Raw genomic sequence first — 8,954 nt, 5'->3', positions numbered from 1 at the left:
TGGATTGGCAACTCAAAACGTGCCCGTAGGTGTGTGTGTGTGTGTTGCCCTGTGAAGGACTGGCACCCATTCCAGGATTTACCTTACTAAAGACCTAAAGCTAAAAAAAACACTAAACAAGACAGGCAGGACAGACAGAGACTTCTACTTAATGAAATAGAAGTAACCAAGGCACTGGGCTTTTAAGAAAGAAATGAGAGACACCTGAACACAAGTCACATGACACACATGAGGGAGTGGCAAGGAATCACATGAGGGAACAAGAGCACATGGCTAAGTAAACAACAGAAAACCCATGAGGATCACAAAAACAAAAGCAAATTAAAGCAGTGGAAACCTATCAATGTTCAGGTGTTTTAAAATGTTTGAGTCCTATAGTATAACTAAATGTAATTCCTTGTTTCAGTGAATGTCTGCATATTTATTGTAAAGATATTCGGGACACTGGTTGTATAGTCAGAGGCAGAGGGTGGAAAACGACTTGTTTTCAGCTGCGCAAAGGAAAATAGTGATTGTGTTTTTCTGGAACAATGAGAGAAGCGTACACAAACACACACACACACACACACAGAAGTGAAAGGTGGACAGTAGTGGCATTCTCCACATGCAGGGTCAAAGGTTGTTCCGGATCATTGGCTGATCCTTTGTCCATTGTTCCAGTGGAGGCTTCTCTATCTCTCTGTTGTCATTGGAGACAGAGCAGTGGCTTATAGATGTAAATAACACACTGTAGTAACTAGATCTGTCCGGCCATGTCATCCACATGGTTACAAGAAATGTAATCACGGTCTCTCTACTCTATTTACCACAGCAGTTCACATGAGAAAGTCCAGAATCCCTTCACTTAATTTAACGCCTTACACACTCATTGCCCACTCATGTATCTTCCTTCAGTCTTCATTCTTTGTGGGATTTCTATGTCTGTGTTCAGAGCTGACTTTGTCCCTGCATGGAGGTTGTTGTTTCTACATGTGTCCTTGCATCTCCAGTCATGAACCATTTCACATATATTTAATGGGCTGATGTTACTTGAATGTTTTTCAATGAAAGCAGAGTAGGTAGATCCAAAGTACTGTCTCTGCTACAGCTGGTAGCTCGGGGGTGTATGCTTTGAGCAAATAAACTCTTCCTGCTCAGATAAATAGGTTTTTAAATCTCATTTTGACAGGTGCTTAAAACTTTTGCACAATGTTGCATGTTTAATATATTCTATGATTTATGATCAAAATATATGTCCCTAATTTGAAAATGGCCAATTTCTAATAAAGTGTATCATATAATCCAAATTTAATTTAGTTATAAGAGAAATTCATAATAAAAGTCATATATTTGAAAAACATTTATTTTTTAAATATTGCACATTTGTAGTGTAAAACAGCCTCTGTCCCTACTTGTGTGTTGCAGCCAATATGCTGCAGTTTCCAAGCTTTGTAAATATAGTTGACAAAAAACAATGATAAAGGTTTTAAAATATTGTTTTCCTGAAAAACTTTTATTTTTGCCTTTCACAAACCATCTCAAAATTTTTGTAATTGAATTTGTATTTGAACAACCCCCCCCCCAAACAAATACAATAAAACCAAATAAGATAAAATAAATAAAAATAAATAATAAAAATAAAAATGTACTGTATATGCGCTTATTGAATAAGACCACAGTAATTAATATAACAACTAATTATGTTTAACAGTAGTGTGTATATTCCAAATTAAATCTGTTTACAGACGTCGTATCATGACGTTTCTGAGCCTTTAAGTGGCGCTGTTTCATTCTCTAAAACCAGCCTAGCAACTGTAGATGACTCCTCCTCATTTGAATTGTTTTTTCAATGTTCACCTCTCTGAACAAGCCACTGCTATTTATAGCAGCATAATACCGTACGCTATAAATGAACACACTGAGATTTGTGCTTTATTTTATCCATTGACATAACCACACTTATTCAGTATTTATCACAGAGCACTTTAGCAAAGTCAAATACATTTTATACCCTAAAAGAACAAACGTTTTTGACACCTGTTTTCATTTGTGATTTCTGCTAGCCTATATAACATGCAGTCATTGTGGACCCATTCAGGACACAGAGTATAATCTCCATTAAAATACACAAAATGTACTTGAAAATGCTTGAGCACCTGCACATGAGTCAAGAATCACCAGAATCAATGTCAAGCACTGAGCAGAAACATATATCAGCAACGTTCCTTATAAACCCTTTAGATTGTTGAAGTTCACTGGTGATTGTATTTGTGTTTGGTTCCTATCTCCACATCTGTAAATAAATCCAAGCTTCCAAGTCCAAGTTTCTCTACAATAAGCCAGTTCACATAAACAAAATCTGAATAACTTTGGTTATGTCTGAACCACTGAATTATGCAGTTTTTTTTTACAGGGAAATCATGATTTCTCTAGTTTGAGTTCTCCCCAGAGCACTATTGTGCAAAGGCCAAGCGACAACCATAGTAATTACACCTACACCTACGATGGTGTAACTATACTTCAAGTACATGCAGTGATTTCTGGCCTTCTTAAAGATATATTTTTTTGATTTTGAGCTACAAAAATAGCAACATGCACAAGTAAGGAGCTTCTAAAGTTGTAAAAGTTACCTTTCAAAAAAAAAAAAAAAAAAACAACTATAAATACCTTTTCTAATTTTGGAATATACTTACAAGGTGCACTATTGTGGACACAGTCATTAAAAACGCTTTTAAAGCCTATATATTCTATACAGAAATGCATGAAATGAAATGGGATGCTGGAGAGCACCTGCACATGAGCCTTAATATATCATGCTCAGAGCCAAGTGTGGGGTAGGGTAGAATTGTGTTTTACAAACCCACTTGTAAAACACATTTATTACAAGAATCTATGATTTGTACAAAGAAAGCTGACAACCTTGCTTTTATTTTGTAAATATAAAAAATTCCAATAAGCTGAGACAGGGGCAAAATAAATGTGAAGAGTTCATAACATTTCAGCGAAAATTAATCATTTCTCACATTTCTGTGCCAAACTTTGTGAGAAATTTTCAAACAGGAACATTTATTAATGCAAAGATTGAAAAGTAAGTCTTTCACTGACTATTAACAGTCATTTAGTATTGTATTAACTACATAAATACATCATTTAGTATGTAGTATTAACTACATAACATTGTGAAAAGATTTGGGGAATAGGTAGAAATCTCTCTGTTTAGGGCAAGACTGGAAAACACAATAGAATGTGCATGACCTTCAAGTCCTCAGAATGCCCAGCATGTGAAATAGTCATTCAATTGTGATCACTATAGCCATATGTGCTTAGGATTACTTTAGAAAACTGTTGTCGCATAATCCAATCCACCACTGCATGGACCCAAGCTCATCTCAGATGGTCAGAAAGACAATGGAAATGGATGCTGTATTTTGAGGAATCCATGTTACTGCTTATTTTCAGGACAAATACCCACAGAGTTTGCAAAAGCCAAAATCTATCATGTTCTGGGGTGCATACGTGCCCACAGCATGGGTGACTTGTATATGAAAAAAGGAGCATTGTGCTGGAAGTGTGTATTGCGATTTAGGGATTCTAGAGAGACATATGCTGCCATCAATGCAACATCCTTTCCAGGGAAGTTTATGGTTATTTCAGAAAGACAATGTGAGGCCACAATCTGCATGTGACAATCAAAGTGGCTTTGTAGAAATAGAGTATGTCTGCTTGACTGGTCCTTCTGCAGTTACAATCTGCCTTCTGGTACATCATGGAAAGTAGAATAACACAACAGAGAGTACAATCGAGCTATTTATCAACTAAGAATGGGCAAACATTCCACATGCAAAACTACAATTTAAATGTGTAATTACATGAAAAGGAGATATAACACAGTTGTTAGCCCATCTTTTTGTGTGTGTTGCTGGCATTAAATTCTAAACTTGTTTGTATTTACAAAATGCAATTAAGTTGGTCAATGAAAACATTATCCAGTACCTGATCTTACTAATGTTCTTATGTTGAATGTAAGCAAGTCTCTACAGCAATGTTCCAACATTTAGTCTAAACCTAACACTTACTTACTTGGGGCTGAGACCCTGCATCCCATAAAGGTGCTTTGAGACACCAGCAGTTGTACAACATGCTCTATGGATTAAATTAAACTGAAATTTAACTGAATAGAGGACAATTAACGTCATGGAGGAGCAGGTGTTCACAAACATTTGGTCATATAGGATATTTCTAAGGCCATATTTGTATCATAAAAGGGAACAGTATAATACTTTTGGGTCCAAATGTTGGATCTGAGCCATTGAAGTATCTCAGCAGCTACAGGAAGAAAACCTAACCAACTGAAGTTTATGTAAACAGTGAAATATCACATGCTAACGTTTATTTGCCACCAGTGTTGTGTCTTGATGCAATCTCAAGATGAAAGCATGGATTGCATAATATGACACTCTGCACGTGGTAGAGGTCTTAGGACTCTTTATATATTTAAACTCTTTATACTGGTAGTGCATTTTTGTCTAACAAGGCAGCATAAACATAAAATAAATACACATAAACTGTAATACATTGACAATGTGTGCAACGTGTTGTTTCTAACACCTAGTTTAATTAACCACAATCAAAGCCAACATTTTAATTTATTATAATTAGGAGAAATGTCATATAACATACTGTAAATGGTGTTTGGTTGAACACTTAACAGTACCCATTTGAACATATGTGCTCGCACATCAGCAGATTGACGATTAATCCCCTGTGATGCCTTTTACTAAATTATAAAGTCACTGCTCATCCTAATTTACAGATATCCTAAAAATAAAAAGCTTGTGTTTAAAGCATATTTCGTCATTTTAAAATATACGTTATTGCACTATTAAAAACTTATATGTGAAATTTAAAAATTATAAATAAATAATTAAAAAGCTAAGATTAAAGAACATTGTGGGAGACTTCACAGTCATTGGTGCTTATATGGCCTTGATGCCGTGCCAATTTCATTAAAGGAACACTAGGTAAGTGTCTGCAATTTTTCTCCTGGGCTCCCTCAGTAATTATGACACACTCAGAAAAAAATATACGGTAGAGGTACACTATTGGTCACTAAATGTACAAACAGAGTAAATACAGTGTAAAAAATTACAATAGTTAAAGTCCAGTTTTGTTTTCTTAAAGGTACATTAAATTCTATTCTCCAGAAGGAGAGGTGAATAGTTGTAATCTTGTAATCAAAATATTTCATCCTGAAGATCAAATAATGTGTATGAAATCATATATTAGAATAAGGTACCATAATGTTCCTTAATTAACCGTAATTAATATGAACCCTTAAGGGTACTACCACAGAACAGTTTTCTGAGAGTGTACAGTTGCTGAGTGTGATTCACTTTTACAGCAGTAGCCTGACATCAGTGGGGAGGGTGGATGCTTACCTGTCCTCCTCCTAAAGTTACACAGTGCATGAATAGTGCATAGTGAATGAATGAATTAAAAAAATATTGCCAATGTAACCTCAGAGAATATTGTGGGCGAATGGAAATTTTACATATCATACATGATAACATTAATGGATTGTAATACGTATTAGATTTTAAATGTAAATATTGTACAAAAACAAAACATCCAGCCTCTATCAGCACAGGAACAGAAATGCTCAAGGCTCAATTATTTTGTTTTTGTTCACATTTGTCTAAAACAAGAGCTAAAATCAGTAGGATGTCTTAGTCACAAACAGACCAACAAAATCAGATTTCTTTGTAACCTAATAGGAATTTACTTCATGGGCACCATTATAGATCATTAATTCTCTTATAGAAACCTGTAAATTCCATTAATAAATCATCAAATGAGTCTAGCTATAATGACAGTTCAGCATTATCACCATCTTTATCAGTGTTTCAGGAAAACACATGGTTGCTATGTTTATTTGTTATTTATTATGTAAACATATTAATATCAGTGGTTGAAATGAAATGTGGTATAGAGATAGACAAAGGATAAATAGATCCTGTACAGAAAAATATTATTTATTGAGTAGAAGTAAAAGTATTAACTGAAAAATCCATCAGTATTTTGGGTTTATTATTTATAAATTTATTCAAAATGTTTTCTCAAATTTTCATTTTAATAATTAATCATCACCAAAACGACCCTGTTTTGTACTCCCCACTCACTCACAATAACACCAGCTTTGGGTGAAGGTTTGCATGAGCTTCCAACAAGACATATAAAGCCAGCCTCCACTTCTGCTGCTAAGGCAATTGTACTGGCTATTTCAATATGTTGGATATTTCAACTGCACAGATGTGTCAAATCAGCTAAAACATTCCCACACTGACTAGCATTAGTGTTGAGTTGCTAGTGTGATGAGAAGGGGGCTATGATACCCACCCAGAGTGAGCAGGACCATTTGTGCTCTTTTTAGCTGTATTAACATTTGAACTCCGGAAATCAGTTCCAACACTTGAAAATGATTCACACCAAAGCTCTGTATGCTTTAGCCATGGGGCGGCATCTGTAGAGTCCATGGAGGGGGCACAGCATAAATTCACTGTATTCTCTGGAATATTACAGTCTCTTTTCACACATGGGTCATTACCCAGGATAAAGCCTAGGTCATGTCTGGTACAAATGTTACAGATATTTGCCATTCACACATACAGCTCATCTGGGTAAATTACAGAAAAATTCTAGGTTACTGTGTGTGTCTAAAAGGGGCTTTGGACTCCTGATCTTAGATGGCTGAGGCATCACTAGGGATGATTTAGTATTTTACTTTATTACATGTGCCTCTTTACATTTCCTCCCCCTTCCAAAGGTTACATTATACAATTTCTACAGTGCTGAGCCCAAAGTAGCAATGAAAGATCATCACAATTATTTTTTGAAGCCGTAATTTTGAAGTAAAAATATTAGGTAGTTTTCTTTAATCTGAAAAAAAAAAAAAACCTTGCTGGAGCCATGAGATGGTTCATGTAGGCAGTGTTTATTGCTGTCTGCGATGTATCAAGATAATTTGTCATTCACACTACAAGAATAATATGGTTATATGCACCTCTGACCACCTCAGAATGTGGTTTGAGTGATGAAATTACAGTGTATCGTCAAGGGGCATTGTACTCCTTTCACACCTGTACTTTGTGCCAACCACTTAGGATCACCCAGGATGCATGTTACAGTGCCTTGCGAAAGTATTCGGCCCCCTTGAACTTTTGCCACATTTCAGGCTTCAAATATAAAGACATAACATTTTAATTTTTTGTGAAGAATCAACAAAAAGTGAGTCACAATCGTGAAGTGGAATGAAATTTGTTGAATGTGTCAAACTTTTTTAACAAATAAAAACTGAAAAGTTTGGCGTGCAATATTATTCTGCCCCTTTACTTTCAGTGCAGCAAACTCACTCCAGAAGTTCAGTGAGGATCTCTGAATGATCCAATGTTGTCCCAAATGACTGATGATGTTAAATAGAATCCACCTGTGTGTAATCAAGTCTCTGTATAAATGCACCTGCTCTGTGATAGTCTCGGGGTTCGGTTCAAAGCGCAGAGAACCTCATGAAGACCAAGGACACACCAGGCAGGTCAGAGATACTGTTGTGGAGAGGTTTAAAGCCGGATTTGGATACAAGAAGATTTCCCAAGCTTTAGACATCCCAAGGAGCAGTGTGCAAGCAATCATATTAAAATGGAAGGAGTATCAGACCACTGCAAATCTACCAAGACCTGGTCGTCCCTCTAAACTTTCATCTCGAACAAAGAGAAGACAGATCAGAGATGCAGCCAAGAGGCCCATGGTCACTCTGGATGAACTGCAGAGATATACAGGTGAGGTGGGAGAGTCTGTCAAATCTGGCCTTTATGGAAGAGTGGCAAGAAGAAAGCCATTTCTCAAAGATATCCATAAGTCTCATTTAAAGTGTGCCACAAGCCACCTGGGAGATACACCAAACATGTGGAAGAAGGTGCTCTGGTCAGATGAAATCAAAATTGAACTGTTTGGCCGATATGCTTGGTGTAAAACCCTGAACACACCATCCCCACTGTCAGACATGGTGGTGGCAGCATCATGGTTTGGGCCTGCTTTTGGTCAGCAGGGACAGGGAAGATGGTCAAAATTGATGGGAAGATGGATGGGGCCAAATACAGGACCATTCTGGAAGAAAACCTGTTGGAGTCGGCAAGAGACCTGAGACTGGGACAGAGATTTATCTTCCAACAAGACAATGATCCAAAACATAAAGCCAAATCTACAATGGAATGGTTCACAAATAAACATATCCAGGTGTTGGAATGGCCAAGTCAAAGTCCAGACCTGAATCCAATCGAGAATCTGTGGAAAGAGTTGAAGACTGTTCACAAGCGCTCTCCATCCAACTGCACTGAGCTTGAGCTGATTTGCAAGGAGGAATGGGCAAGAATTTCAGTCTCTCGATGTGCAAAACTGATAGAGACATAAACCAAGTGACTTGCAGCTGTAATTGCAGCAAAAGGTGGTGCTACAAAGTATTAATGCAAGGGGGACGAATAATATTGCACGCCCCACTTTTCAGTTTTTTATTTGTTAAAAAAGTTTGACACTTCCAATAAATTTCATTCCACTTCACGATTGTGTCCCACTTGTTGATTCTTCACAAAAAAATGTAAATTTTATGTTTGTTTGAAGCCTGAAATGTGGCAAAAGGTTGAAAAGTTCAAGGGAGCTGAATACTTTTGCAAGGCACTGTAAGTGTGAACTGGGTCTCAGTGAATGTTGTGAAAATTTAGATAATGTCATTAGTGCAATCATCAGTAATTGGTCTGTAGTTCCATTAAGCTAATTATTTTGCCTCTAAAGACTCCAAGGCTGCCTCTACCTGCAGTTTTAAATTAAAACTCTATTGTTTATTATTTGTTTGACCAGAGGAGGATGGGTCCCATGCACCCACATGAGGGCTTTGTGACACTATCCAGGCTGTGGACAAGGTCAAT

The sequence above is a fragment of the Hoplias malabaricus genome, chromosome 1 (genome assembly GCF_029633855.1).
Source record: "Hoplias malabaricus isolate fHopMal1 chromosome 1, fHopMal1.hap1, whole genome shotgun sequence".
In the NCBI taxonomy this organism is placed as follows: domain Eukaryota; kingdom Metazoa; phylum Chordata; class Actinopteri; order Characiformes; family Erythrinidae; genus Hoplias; species Hoplias malabaricus.
This window is presented reverse-complemented; position numbering follows the sequence as displayed.